Here is a 14,510-nt window from a genome sequence, read left to right as displayed (position 1 = left end):
GGATACTGGTGGTAACTGAGTCTGACTAACCAGTCCTAGAGCCAGTGCTATGTTAAAAGACACTTAGAATACAGTGAAAACACCTACATACACTAGGGAACATTATGCGTTGGGGTCCCCCTGTGATTAGCATGACCTCCTCTGTAAGCCCCTAGTGTATAATAGGGCATGGGGATTAAATCTACCTCTTAAAACAGGCCACAGGGCGTTTTTGCACACATTAACTCAGGCCCCGTCCCCTCCCTTCACCACTGTGTAAACACGCCCTGTGTCCATTTTTAGTTGGGAGATTAAGTTCATTTGAATCCTGAGGGTCCCTAGGGTCCAACTAGCCCACTAGGTACCTCCAGTAAGTGCCACAGAGCTGCGTTGCAGAGAGGTGTAAAAAGTGGCACGGCCTGGACCACCTCTCTGCAATGCAGCTCAGTGGCGCTTACTGGAAGCACTTGGTGGGCTAGTTAGCCCCCAGGGGCCCTCAGTATTGAAGGGAAATTATATCCCCAATTTAAAACATGCCATAGTGCGTGTTTGCACACGTCACCTCAGGCCCCGTCCCCTCCCTTCACCACTGTGTAAACGCGCCCTATGGCTGTTCTAAGTTGAGAGTCCCCCTGAATCCTAAGGGTCCCTAGGGTCAAACTTGACCACTAGGTACCTCCAGTTAGCGCCACAGAGCTGCGTTGCAGAGAGGTGTAAAAAGGGGCTTGGCCCCAGAACACCTGGCTGCAGCGCAGCTCCCTGGCGCATACTGGAGATGCCTGTTGGGGGCGCGTTTGCAGAGTGCTGCACGGAGGGGGCATGGCCTCCGGCACGATGCCAGTCTTTTATTTATTTTAGTTTTTTAAGAAGGGGGGCTGTTTGGTTCCCCTTCTTATTCTAATTTATTGGCCCTGATGACCCCATCCCCCAGGGCCAGTCTCCTAATTACATTTTTTTGACCCCAATCCCCAGGGCCGGCCACTGTTTTTTATTATTTTAAAAAAATATATATTTATAGACACACCTAGGACATGCTGGACAAACCGTACGTACCTATCACCATGATGATTTGCGTGATATTCATTAAAAGGCGACTATGCATGCAATGAATCCACGTGGAATGTATTTACACCACTAGTGAAGCTCTGACATGTCTGATGCCCTACCGTGCCTAATCCTGGTAGACACCCGTGTCGTTTATTTATACAAACATGGGTAGCTATTGACGGGCACATTTAATACACATGCACACCAAGCCATTCAAAGGGGATTCGACAAAAATTCGACCAAAACTATGCAAGAAACCCCCCTCACGGTTAATAAAACACACATCCACTGCCGGATGTGTAATACTTTTTATTTTACTCTCTGGAAAGGGGACGAACATCACTTGAGAGTCACAGCGTGCTCCTGACAGAGCCCAATGCTGTGTTACACCCACCATTGCCTGCCGAGTGCCACACACCTCTGTGTTGTATTCCACTAGCTAGTGCATATGCTATGACACTCTCTAGCCCATGTGCACTGTAACACCACCCCGTGAATATGTCATGCCACACTTGTCTTCGCACGGGTTATATTGCCCCATCTAACGTGCCTTTCTCGATGCCTATGTTATAACGCACAGTGCTATGCCATACATATTACAATCTGGGATCCATATATTTGTCACAGTGCATATGCAACGTTACACTCCCCAGCACATATTTTATATTACAACTTTAGAGACTAGTTAGGTTACACAACACTGCCCTGTGCATATTACACTCCAAGGCGCATATCGCATAGCACGCGCTAGTGCCTGTGCTATCTCGCGCTCTCCAATGAATCTGTCATTGCGCACAATGTATTGCAAATTATATTTCACGCCCGGTTCATCTTATATCACACTTTTTGGTGCATAGTTTATACCATACACTATATCTAGTTTTCATTTTCAATCGTGCTCTCAGGACTATGTTCTATATAACACTGTGTTCACCTACCCTTTTCACGGGCATTACATTTTGCGATAGGGGGTGGAGGGTCAGGGGGTGTTTCTGCCAAGTGAGCCCGGAGTCACAGTCACAAACGTCCTCTTCTTCCTGAATAAAAGTGAGATTATGCTGCATACTTGTTCATATTTTAAGTAGTTCGCACAGACACAATGTTTTAAAAACAATAAAGTTCCTAATACCCGCCTTCTCTGAACAGTTAGCTTGCTGCCCCATCCCCTTCCTCCCTATCCTCTGTTGTGTGAATCCATGGACTAGCCTCCTCCCTCCTGCCATGCATGGTCTGATGTGCTGCCACTGCCCTCAATTTAGTATGATGTACCAGTCCAGTCCTCCTGCCCTCCATTGCCCAATTCTATGCCCCATCATTGACCTCCTGCTTAAACTCTGTGCTTAGCTTGCTGCCCCTATTCTCCTTCCCCCTGCCCTCCGATGTCTTTGTGCATGCCCCTGCTCCATCCTTTTTGCCCACCATGTCCCATGGACCTGCCACTCCTATCTACTCTGAGTGTTCTGTTGAGCTGCCACTCCCCTCCCACCTGCCTAGCATTGTCAGATGACTGTAACCTGTCCCTGCCACCTCCACCCTGCCTGTCCACATGCCATGCCCCTATCCTCTTCCTCCTGTCCTACATGGTCCATTGTACTGCCACACCCTTCTGCCCTCCCTGGTCTGTTGTGCTGCAACTGCTCCTCCTGCCTGCCCCGTGTGGTCTGTTGTGAGGTCCCTTCCCCTGAACTTTCTTGTCTGTGCACAGGTCCTGACCCTCCCTTCTATCCTCCATTGTCCTTTGTGCATGCCCCTCCACCCTCCTTCTTGCCCATCATAGCCATTGTGCTGCCACTAACCCTCCCACTTGCCATGCATGGTCTTCTGTGCTGCCATGGCCCCTCCCACCTTCCCTGTGTGGTCAGTTAGCTGCCCCTGACCCCCTCCCACCTTCCCTCCATGGTCTGTGTGTATGCCATCACAGTCTCACTGTTGCTCTTCATGGTATGTCTTGCTTCTAGTGCCCATCCTGCCTGACCTCCATGGCTATCTTGCTGCTCCTGCCCTGCCCCCTTGCCCCCAGCCCTACTCCCTCCCTCCTGGCTTGTCTGTTCCATTGTAATGCCCCTGATCCGTCCCTCCTGCCCTTTATGGTCTGTTATGCTGCAGCTTTCTCTCCTGTCTGTCCATTATGGTCAGCTAGCTACCATTGCCTCTTGCCCCTCTGTTCTCTGTTGTCCATGTGCATGGTCCTGTCCCCTCCCTCTTGCTTTCTATGGATTGTTGTGCTGCACTCCCGTCCTGCATGCCCTGTGTGGTGTATTGTGCTGCTGCAAACCCTGATGCCTGCCCTGCAGGGTCAGTTTGGTGCACCTCTCCATGTCCCTCCTGTCCTCTGTTATCCAAGTCCATGTCCCTATCCCATTTCCTTCCATGATCCAATGTACCATACTTGCGAACATTTTGAACTTGGTAAGAGGGAGATTTTGAAAAAAAACTGGGGTATTGATTTTCCCCTTTGAGTTACATTGAAAAAGAGGATATTGTAGACAGGAGACAGATCAAATAAAGCCCATTTGAGCTTAAAAACATTGGACGTTTCCTGGCTGAATCGGGTCTGTTGGCATGTATGGTTGTACTACCATTGCCTCTTCCTTCTGCCCACAATGGTCTATTACATTGCCACAGCCTTGAAGGAGGGTAGATTTTGTATCACAGGGGGCCCCTGGCCCGTTCTGTCCACACCTGAAGTATGAGACCCTTGTCCTTGCCCTGCCAGCTGCATTTGTAGGCCGTATTAAATTGACCAGCGGGTCCTGTATTGCTATATAATTATCCTGAGACATCCTTACCACTCAGCCAGCATAAAACCCCTGTGTAGGCCCTTCTGTTCAATATGTAGGCCTCTTTGTTAAATTGACCATAGCTCTGCAATTTTAGTGTATAGCAGTCTGAAGGCAGGTCTGCGAGGCCTTCTGATCCAAACTAGTAGCCCCCACCCTACCCGAGTGCTCCGTGCTCGGTATCAAAGTTCAACATCCCCCTGAAGCTGTCGACATACAGTAGGCTGCATCCTGGACTGGTACTTGCTTCCTGGGCAGGTTTCCCGCTTTTAAGGAAGTGGCAACCGCAGAGCGTCAAGTTAGGAGAACTGAGGAGATTTTATACATGAATATATTGAATTCCCGTACAATACCCATTATTTTCTGCTTGCTCTATGGAACTTACGATAAGCGATTGGCCTGAGAGACTGACCTTTTCACCCAGTCCATTGTCAGCATTAAGTGGGTAAATGACGAAATGTCTGGTAAAATCTGCAGTCGAAGCTTTTGGGTAGCATACGTAGGTAGATGTAGCGTGCAAAGGAGCCCACAAAATGATATAAAAAGGGAGCACCCACAGATATCGACGGACTACCTCGCCGTCTGTATGTAGGTTAACAGGCAGTGCAGGTTTTCCCCAAGAGCTGGGAGCTCTTGTCTTCCTTTGCTTAAAATGTCTTGCTCTGCTTTGCTTGAAGTATCTTATTCTATTTTACCTATATGAAATGTCATGTTATGTTTAACCATTGTTCTCTTTACTTTTGCATTTAAAAGATTTTGTATTGTAATTGCAGGAATGCTTGCTCTAAGAGTAAACGTGAGTGTTCCTAGGTAACATTTTCCTTGGTGTAACTTGTTTCTCATGATGCATTTATAGATGTGTTTTCTCTCTCTCTCTGTCAGTACATTAATTGAGATACAGAGAATATTATGACAGCTGTATGATTATCTGGATTCTGTTTTTTGTACTTTATGTCTCTATTCTGCGGTTTCTTTGAAGTTGCATCTTCTCATTAAACTGCCATTGTATTCTGCCTCCAATTCCATGTCTCATATGTCTGTTTTCTTCATTTTTGGAGCAAGCGTTCCTAGGCACCCCGGCTCAAATTAAGGTGCCCCTTTTGTCCCTGACTCACTCTCCTGCTCAGTTCTGTGGTGGCTCCCGGGGATCTGGGGACCACCCCTAGCTTCCTTGACCCGTAATAGATCTTCCCTCCAACAGCCTCTCTTGCAAGTCCTGTATTGTTGGTTTGTTGCCCCTGCCCCCCTTTCCACTGCCCTCCATAGTCTGTTGTGCTTCCACGGCCCTTCCTGCCTGCTCAGTGTGGTTAAATTGTTGCCTTTGCACCCTCCTACCTGCCTTCAATTTTCAGAGTCCGTGCCCCTGGCCTCTGCCTCTCAACAGTATCCTAATGAACAACTAGATTGCTAACATTCTATATTTATTACAAAAGTGTGGAACGCCTGACATCATCTTGATGTAATCAAAACTGTAATACCTAGAGCATTTCCTTTAGAAATTACATATATGAGAGGGTCTTATTGGCATCAAAATTATGGTTAGTGCTCTAAAAGACTAAAATAAGGACATATTTTCTGAGTTTTCAAATAGCGACAAAGCACTTTTAAATTATTTGTTATCTTTATGTTTTTTTATCCAGTTGACCACTTGATTAAATGTTGCACTTAGGGGAGAGGATGTGGTGTTACTTCCAGAACTGCAGACTTTGCAACTGGGGAACCAGGTTGAAGTTTCTGCTTCAGCTCGACATTCTGTGATTCTGGTCAAATCACTTAGTCTCCCCATGTCTACAACCAAAATGAATTTGTTCTTGTGTGATGTAACCAATGCTCATGTAAAGCACTCCAATACCTGACAAGTCTGCACTATATAACACTGCAAAAACACAAAATAATAAGTGTTTTGCACACTTCTGTCATTGGGCTATATTTGGGCTACATCTGGTTGATTTTGGGCTACATTTGGGCTCTTTTGTCTCCGGTGGCCATCTTGGGAGATTTATTTGTTATGAAGTTTCCTAATTTCCTCATGTACTGCAGTCTCCTCAGTAGGAAATGCTTTCAGTTTTTTACTTTGATTCCATCATGAAGGTATTCAGATATGTCACACATTTGCCATAAATTCTGAATGTTAGCACTCTAGTTGCTCATTAGATCACTGTAGTAAAACTACTCCACCATGGAAGTCTGCTCCTGGTATTAAAAGTGCATGTTTCAGTCTGCATGTCAGAATTTTTTAATGAAATAGAAGAGGATTTGAGAAGTCACTCAAAATGTGCCCTCATTTTCTTTCTTCAGTATTAATCATAATTTCTATGGCAAAATGAACCTCCTCATTGTGTTCCTTTTTAAATTAAATGTTTTAAGTGTTACCAGTTTATTCCAATCAAGATGGCTTCAGGTGTGCCATACTTTTGTCATAATGAAGACAGTAAGCGCTCTAGTTGTTTTTAAGAACATTCTGGGACATTCTGTCATTGGGCTATACTTGGGCTACATCTGGGTGATATTTGGGCTACATTTGGGCTCTTTTGTCTCTGGTGGCCATCTTGGGAGACTTATTTGTTATGAAGTTTCCTAATTTCCTCATTTACTGCAGTCTCCTCAGTAGGAAATACTTTCAGTTTTTTACTTTGATTCCATCAAGAAGGCATTCAGATGTGTCACACATTTGCCATAAATTCAGAATGTTAGCACTCTTTTTGCTAATTAGATCACTGTAGTAAAGCTACTGCTCACCAGGGAAAACTGCTGCTGGTATTGAAAGTGCATGTTTCAGTCTGCATGTCAGAATTTTTTAATGAAATAGAAGAGGATTTGAGAAGTCACTCAAAATGTGCCCTAATTTTTCTTTCTGCAGCACTAATCATACTTTTTATGGAAAAATGAACCCCCTCATTTTGTTCCTTTTTAAATTAAATGTTTTAAGAGTTACCACTTTAATCCAAGCAAGATGGCTTCAGGTGTGCCATACGTTTATCATAAGTAGGACTGTTAGCGCTCTAGTAGTTCTTTGGAACACTCTGGGAAGCTGCAGTAGAACACAAAGGAATCAACTGACAGTCTCTGCCCTTGTTGGATGTACATGTTTTACTGAGAATATCAGACTTCATTCTCACATGACTGAGAAAGATAATGTGAATTTACAAAAAATAAGCTCTCAGTTTAGCCTATAGATCACCTTCCAAACCTCTGTGGTAAAAGCATGAGAAAATATTTTTCTCTCAATCATGATATCCCAGCAGAAGGCTTTTTCACATGGTGAAATCACCTTAGAACATACCACAATTCCTAAAATGAGTATGGTACCATCAACAAATGATTTATAATGTAACTAAAGTCTTAAAACCTTCTATTAACTGCAATGCTTTTTAATGAGGTGCTATCATGTATATTTGTCCCAAGATGGCTGCCAACACTTCTTGGATGAAGTGCTGACAGCCAATCAGATCTCAGGATGAGATGTGTGGTTAGGCTCCGCCCACATATATATATGCTTTTAAATGCTATTTACTCAGGAAATACTGAACAGATTTACACCAGACCTGCAAAAGGCACTTCCTTGACCTTATGGCTACCTCTCTGCCAAATTTCTAGTAATTCTGTTCAGCCGTTCGGGCTGTAGCTCGTTCTAAAGGTCCTATGGAAAAATGCATGGGAAAAACGCGTTTTGGGACCCCCCTTTTATCTCAGCCCCCGCTTGACGAATCCCCCCGAGACTTTCAGGGTAGGAGCGGAGCGTAGCGCCCCACCTATTTTGAGAAATTCGCGAGGATTCATCGACCGGCGCCAAAGTTATTCAAAATAGAATGTTGCGGATTTCCTATGGAAAAGGGGTCCTAACTATAACTACCTACTGGCGACCGCCAGTAGGTAATATATATATATATATATATATTATATATATATGTCGGAGACTTCGCCTGAAAGACTCCTGCAATCTTGTAGAACACAGGAACAGACGAAGACTGACCCAAAGTGCGAGTGAGTAATACGATATTTAGCTCACAGCAATGCCTGCATGACGCGTTTCAGCCTTCCAGAGGCCTTGATCACATGACGCGATATATATATATATACACACACACGCGCATATATATATATATATATATATATATATATATATATATATATGTATATATATGTTACCTACTGGCGGTCACCAGTATGTAGTTATAGTTAGGACCTCGTTTCTATTCAAAAAGCATTTTTTCTTTTGTCAATATCATTTGCGCCATTTGACGAATCTTCGCTACATTTTCAAAAATAATGGGGCCCTCTGGTCAGCTCCCGTCTTGAATGTTTCGGAGTGATTAGTCAAGGAGGGGCTGAGGAAAAAGTGGGGTCCCAAAACGCGTTTTCCGCATGTAAATTTCCATGGGATCTTTAGACAAAGCTACAGCCCGAACTGCTGAACGGAATGACACCAAATTTGGCAAAAATGTAGGTCTTGGTTCAGAAAGCACCCCCTTTTTAAATGGTGTAAATCCATTCAGTAGTTCCTGAGAAATTAGAAAAATAAAAGCTTTGATATCTGAGCATCGAGGCGTCGCGACTCCTCCCAAGCACGAGCTGACTTCTGATTGGCTGCCAACACTCTAAACCAGGAAGTGTTGGCAGCCATCTTGTGACTGCTGGTTGGGCGATGAGGTCCTCTTGTGTCCTGAGGACCTCAGGACACAAGTGGACTTCATGCCCTGAGCAGCAGTGCGCCAAGAGGTGCATTTGTAGAGTGCCGTAAAAAGGGGGTGTGGCCTCGGACCACCTCAGCAATCCAGCTGTGTGGCGCTTACTGGAGGTACCTGGTGGGCTAGTTGGCCCCCAGGGACCGTCAGTATTGAAGGGGATACTATCCTCCAACTTAGAACATGCAAGGGGGCGAGTTTGCAGAGTGGTGGAGAAAGGAGGTGTGGCCTTTGTCCACCTCTCAGCAATCCCACTGTGTGGGGATTACTGGCGGTAAGAGGTAGGCTTGTTGGCCCCTAAAGGACCCCCAGCAGTTAAGGGGACTTCAATCTCCATCCAAGAGCACGCCAGGTAGCGCGATTGTAGGTTGGTGGGCAAAGGGGGCACGGCCTGGTACGAGTACTTACCAATGCTGCTGTGTGGGACTTATGGAGGTAATAGGAGGAGTAGTTGGCCACCAAGGATGTCCTTGGAGACCAACTACCCCTCTTGTTACCTCCAGTAAGTCCCACACAGAGGGATTGCTAAGACGTCTTTGGAGGCCATGCCCCCCTTTCTCCACCACAATATGCCTCCTGGCAGACTACGGGAAGAAGCATATTTCTGCACCTCTGACTTAGAGGTAGTTTTAATCCCCCTGCCCTAGTATATACTAGGGCCTTACAGAGGAGGTCATGCCAATCACAGGGGCACCCCAACCCACAGTGTACCCTAGTTTATGTAGGTATTTTCACTGTATTCTAAGTGTCTTTTAGCATAGCACTGGCTCCTGGCCTGGTTAGTCTGAGTCAGTTACCACCAATACCAGTCAGCAAAAAGTTGGGGGCGCAGGATGACTTTGCAACAAGGCCTCTTTATGCAACTCTGTTGGTTCTTTCTGCATATCTCTTACTTCTTTCTACACCTTTCTTTGTCTTTCTAGACTTCGGTTGCCTCTTTCTGAATTTCTCTTGCTTATTTCTGCACCTTTCTTCCTCTTTCTGCACATGTCCTACCTCTGTAGGCATAGTTAGAAATTAGCATTTAAAAAACCTTTGAAATTCACTGAAAAAACCATAGGTTTCTGGGACGTTATAGGTAGAAATTAGCATTTAAAAAACCTTTGAAATACACTGAAAAAACCATAGGTTTCAGGGACATTAGAGTTAGAAATTAGCATTTAAAAAACCTTAGAAATTCACTGAAAAAACCACAGGTTTCAGGGACATTGTAGTTAGTTGGACATTTCAATCAAACAAAACCAGGGCAATTCAACCGTTATAGTTAGTTCAGCTAACTATAACTCGCGCCCCCGCAATGCACTGCTGATGATGTCACATATTACATCATTCATGACATGGTCAGTGACATTACTGATGACATCTCAAATGACATCACTGATGACATCACTGATGACATCATCCATTGACTGTGTGTTTCTTTAAACTTTAAATATGTTTGTATATATGCCAAGGTGTATTGAAGAATGAGTGGGTGTATAAGTGTCTGGATGGAGAATTTAGTAGGTGCGTGACTGACTGTATAAGTGAGTGATTAAATGTGTCTTACTGAATGCATGGGTTAGTGACTAAACTGTGTGAATGTCTGTAGCAGTCTGTCTGTTTTTGTGTAAGCTGCTGCATTGGTTGGTCAGTAGCTACATGTGTATCTATATGGGTTATTGATTAGTTGCGTGAGTACATAATTCATGACATGGTCAGTGACATCACTGATCACATCACTGATGACATCTCAAATGACATCACTGATGACATCATCCACGTGATATGATACAATTCCTCACACCCTAATATAACCTTTGATACATCCACTCTAAAATACAGACTACCATTTTCAAAACCATAGACACACCAATACCAGTTAGTACATACCCACTCACTGATTCCTAGGTCTAGACACACATCCACTTATTCACTCATACAGACACTCATGCATGCAGTCACTCATCAATCCAGAACTATCATATGCACTCATTCTCCTATACAGACACTCACACACCAAAGAATCAATCATACTCCCATTTACTCACCTACACAGTCATATACAGACCACCTCACTTATTCATATAGATACTAACACATACTTACTCTCTTATACAATCACTGTTACAAGCACACACTCATCCATACAGCTCCTCTCCCAATCACTCACGCTCACATTTAGTTATTTATATACTCCAACACTCACATATACTGCCTTTCACATATGTAGTTACTCACACATGTACCACTGAGACATCCATTCACCCACCAACAGACCCATACACACACTCACCCACCCATACAGACCTTCACAGATGCACTCTTGAACCCATACACCCAGTGAATCACCCACTCACACATCTATGCACAGAGTCGTACCCCTCCACCCACCCACACAGACACTCAGGCACCCAAAAAGATACTCAGACAACCAAACAATAACCCATATAGACACTCATGTAGCTACTCACCAACCTATGTGGCCGCTTACACACCAACTACGAAACTGATACAGACATTTACACAGTTTTCTCACTAACCCATGCATTCAGTAAGATACACTTAATCAGTCACTTATACAATCAGTCACACATCTACTAAATCATCCATACGCACACTCATACACTCAGTCATTCTTCAATACACCTTGGCATATATATAAAACGTATTTAAACTTTATAGAAACACACAGCCACTGGATGATGTCATCAGTGATGTCATCAGTGATGTCATTTGAGATGTCATTATTGATGTCATCAGTGATGTCACTGACCATGTCATGAATGATGTAATATGTGACGTCATCAGCAGAGCATTGCGGGGGCACGAGTTACAGTTAGTGCGACCAGGCTGCCCCTCGCTCCTTCCAGTGCCACCGCTGCCCGCAGCCGGGACCCTGCCAGCTGTACCCGCTGATTGCTGCCCTTGCCCCGCCTGCGCCGCGCTGTTACCGCGTTCCTCCTGTCTCCCCTTGTGCTTCGGCTCCTGGTAAGATTGTACCTCTGTAACTCCGTCGCTGTTTCCCCCGGTGTACTGTTAGCCCCCTGTTTTATTTTCTGTATCCCCGCTCTGGTTCAGTATTGTAGTTTTGTCAGCCCCCTGTTTTATTTTTGTATCCCCGTTCTGTTAGTACTGTAATATTGTCCCCCTGTGCTTTCGGCGCCCCCGGCCCCTGCCGCGCTTCCCGCCACCTCCCCGCCCCTCTCCTCTGCAGCCCTCCCCATTCGCCGCCCCGCTCCCCGCCTCCCAGCTGCCCCTCCCTCGCTCCGCCCCCCCACTCTCCACACATGGCAGAGTGGCCCAAGCGCAGCGTGCACGTGCAGCGGGCGTGCCGAATGAGCGCCGAAGGTGCGCCAAAGGTAAGCCCGTCTGCGCCCGTCCGTGCCTGGACCGCGCCCAGCGCCAGGACCCCTGGCCCCCGCAGACCCCAGCCCACCCGCCGGACGTACGACACCACCACCCTCAACGCACTCAACGCCGGCCGAATCCCAGGATGCTACCGAGCCACCCCGAGACGCACCCACGGACCCTTCCGCTGCAACTCCTGCAAGTTCACCTGCATCCGGACCTGCACCACTCCAGCACCACCCAAGACCAAGACGAGCAACTGCAGCAACCACCTGAAGTGCAACCTGCTCAACACCCGCTCCGTCCACAGACACGCCGTCGAGCTCTGCAACCTGCTCGACACAACCTCACCAGACGTCCCCTTCCTCACGGAAACCTGGATGAATGCCTCGTCAGCGCCCGACATCGCCATCGCCATCCCAGACGGCTACAAGATCATCCGAAGGGACCGCATCAACAGCAACACTGGAGGAGGCATTGCCATCATCCACAGGAACACCATCCGCATCACGACCAACACCGACGACACCATCGCACCCGCCGAACACCTGCACTTCCAGGTCCACATCAACCCCAAGACCACCCTCAGAGGCACCCTCATCTACAGACCCCCGGGACCACGCACACAATTCAGCGAAGACATCGCCGACTTCATCAGCCCGCACGCCCTCCCCTCCACTGACTACATCCTCCTCGGGGACCTCAACTTCCACCTGGAGAACAACAACGACCGCAACACCACCACCCTGCTGGACAACCTCGCCAACCTCGGACTCAAGCAGCTGGTAACCACCCCCACCCACTACGCCGGACACACACTCGACCCCGTCTTCTCATCCAGCAAGGACATCGCCTTCAGCCACGCCACCGGACTCCACTGGACGGACCACAGCTGCGTCCACTTCAGCTTCAGAAGGACCACGACCCACCATCACCAGCAACAGGTTGCACGCAGAAGCTGGAACAAGATCACAGCCGACCAGATCGCGACCGCCCTGACCAAGAACCCACCCACCAGCGCAACGAACCCCAGCTAAGTGGCCACCAACCTCACGAAGTGGATCAGCGACTGCGCAGACGACCTCGCCCCCCTGAAGACCCCGCCTAGCAGACCCGGTAGCAAGAAAGCCCCATGGTACACCGACGAACTCAAGAGCTCCAAGAAGAACTGCCGAGCCCTCGAGAGAACCTGGTGCAGAGACCCAACACCGGACAACATGACTGCCCTCAAGCTCGCCACCCGTAAACACCACCAACTCATCCGCACCACCAAGAAAACCGCATTCAAGGAACGACTGGACAACAACGCACACAACAGCAAGGAACTCTTCAACATCGTTAAAGAGCTCTCCAACCCCAACGCCGGAAACAACGACATCACCCCTTCGCAAGACCGCTGCAACTCCCTCGCCTCCTACTTCCACAACAAGATCGCGAACATACACAACAGCTTCAGCTCCCAACCGACGCACCCCACGACCGAACCACTGCCCCCCACCACCACCCTTCGCGCCTGGACCCCGATCAGCACTGAAGACACCGTCCGCACAATGAACTCCATCCATCCGGATCTCCTACCGACCCCTGCCCTCACCACGTCTTCAACAAGGCCGACGCTGTCATCGCACCCCACCTGCGGGACATCATCAACACCTCCCTCGACACCGCTACCTTCCCGGAGAGCTGGAAGCACGCCTAACTCAGCGCTCTACTAAAGAAGCCATCAGCCGACCCCACCGACCTCAAGAACTACCGCCCCATCTCGCTGCTCCCGTTTCCTGCAAAAGTCATCGAGAAGACCGTCAACAAGCAGCTGGCCGCCTTCCTCGAGACGAACGGATCCCTCGACCTCTCGCAGTCTGGCTTCCGGGCCAACCACAGCACCGAGACCGCCCTGATCGCAGCCACCGATGACATCCGAGCTCTGCTTGACAACGGAGAAACAGCGGCCCTCATCCTCCTAGACCTCTCCGCGGCCTTCGACACTGTCTGCCACCGTACACTAGTGCAGCGACTCAGCAACGTCGGAATCCAGGAGAAGGCACTGGAGTGGATCATCTCCTTCCTCGCCGGCAGGACACAGAGAGTCCGCCTCCCCCCGTTCAGATCTGAAGCCACCGAAGTCATCTGCGGCATTCCTCAAGGCTCCTCGCTCAGCCCAACCCTCTTCAACGTGTACATGAGCCCCCTCGCATACATCGCATGCCAGCACAACCTCAACATCATCTCCTACGCCGACGAAACCCAGCTGATTCTCTCCCTCACCAACGACCCCGCCACCGCCAGAGCCAACCTCCACGAAGGGATGAAAGAGGTAGCCGAATGGATGAAGAACAGCCGCCTGAAACTGAATTCAGACAAGACGGAAGTCCTCATCCTGGAAGCCTCACCCTCCGCCTGGGACGACTCCTGGTGGCCCCCCGCCCTAGGCAACGCACCCAAACCAACAGACCACGCACGCAACCTGGGCTTCATCCTGGACTCCTCCCTCTCCATGACCAGACAAGTCAACGCCGTCTCCTCGTCATGCTTCAACATCCTGCGCATGCTACGAAACATCTTCCGGTGGATCCCCACCGAGACCAGGAAGACGGTCACCCAGGCCCTCGTCACCAGCCGTCTGGACTACGGCAACTCCCTCTACGCCGGCACCACCGCCAAACTCCAGAAAAGACTTCAGCGGATCCAG

The 14,510-nt window shown here is 48.1% G+C and overlaps 1 protein-coding gene across 2 annotated transcripts in view; it reads left to right on the top strand.

The window, feature by feature from the left end:
• The window catches only part of AK5 (adenylate kinase 5), a 2,642,541-nt gene that overhangs the window by 537,245 nt on the left and 2,090,786 nt on the right, over positions 1 to 14,510 (top strand). The window lies entirely within an intron of this gene.

Source organism: Triturus cristatus, chromosome 4_2 (assembly GCF_964204655.1).
Source record: "Triturus cristatus chromosome 4_2, aTriCri1.1, whole genome shotgun sequence".
Taxonomy (NCBI): domain Eukaryota; kingdom Metazoa; phylum Chordata; class Amphibia; order Caudata; family Salamandridae; genus Triturus; species Triturus cristatus.
This window is presented reverse-complemented; position numbering and strand designations above follow the sequence as displayed.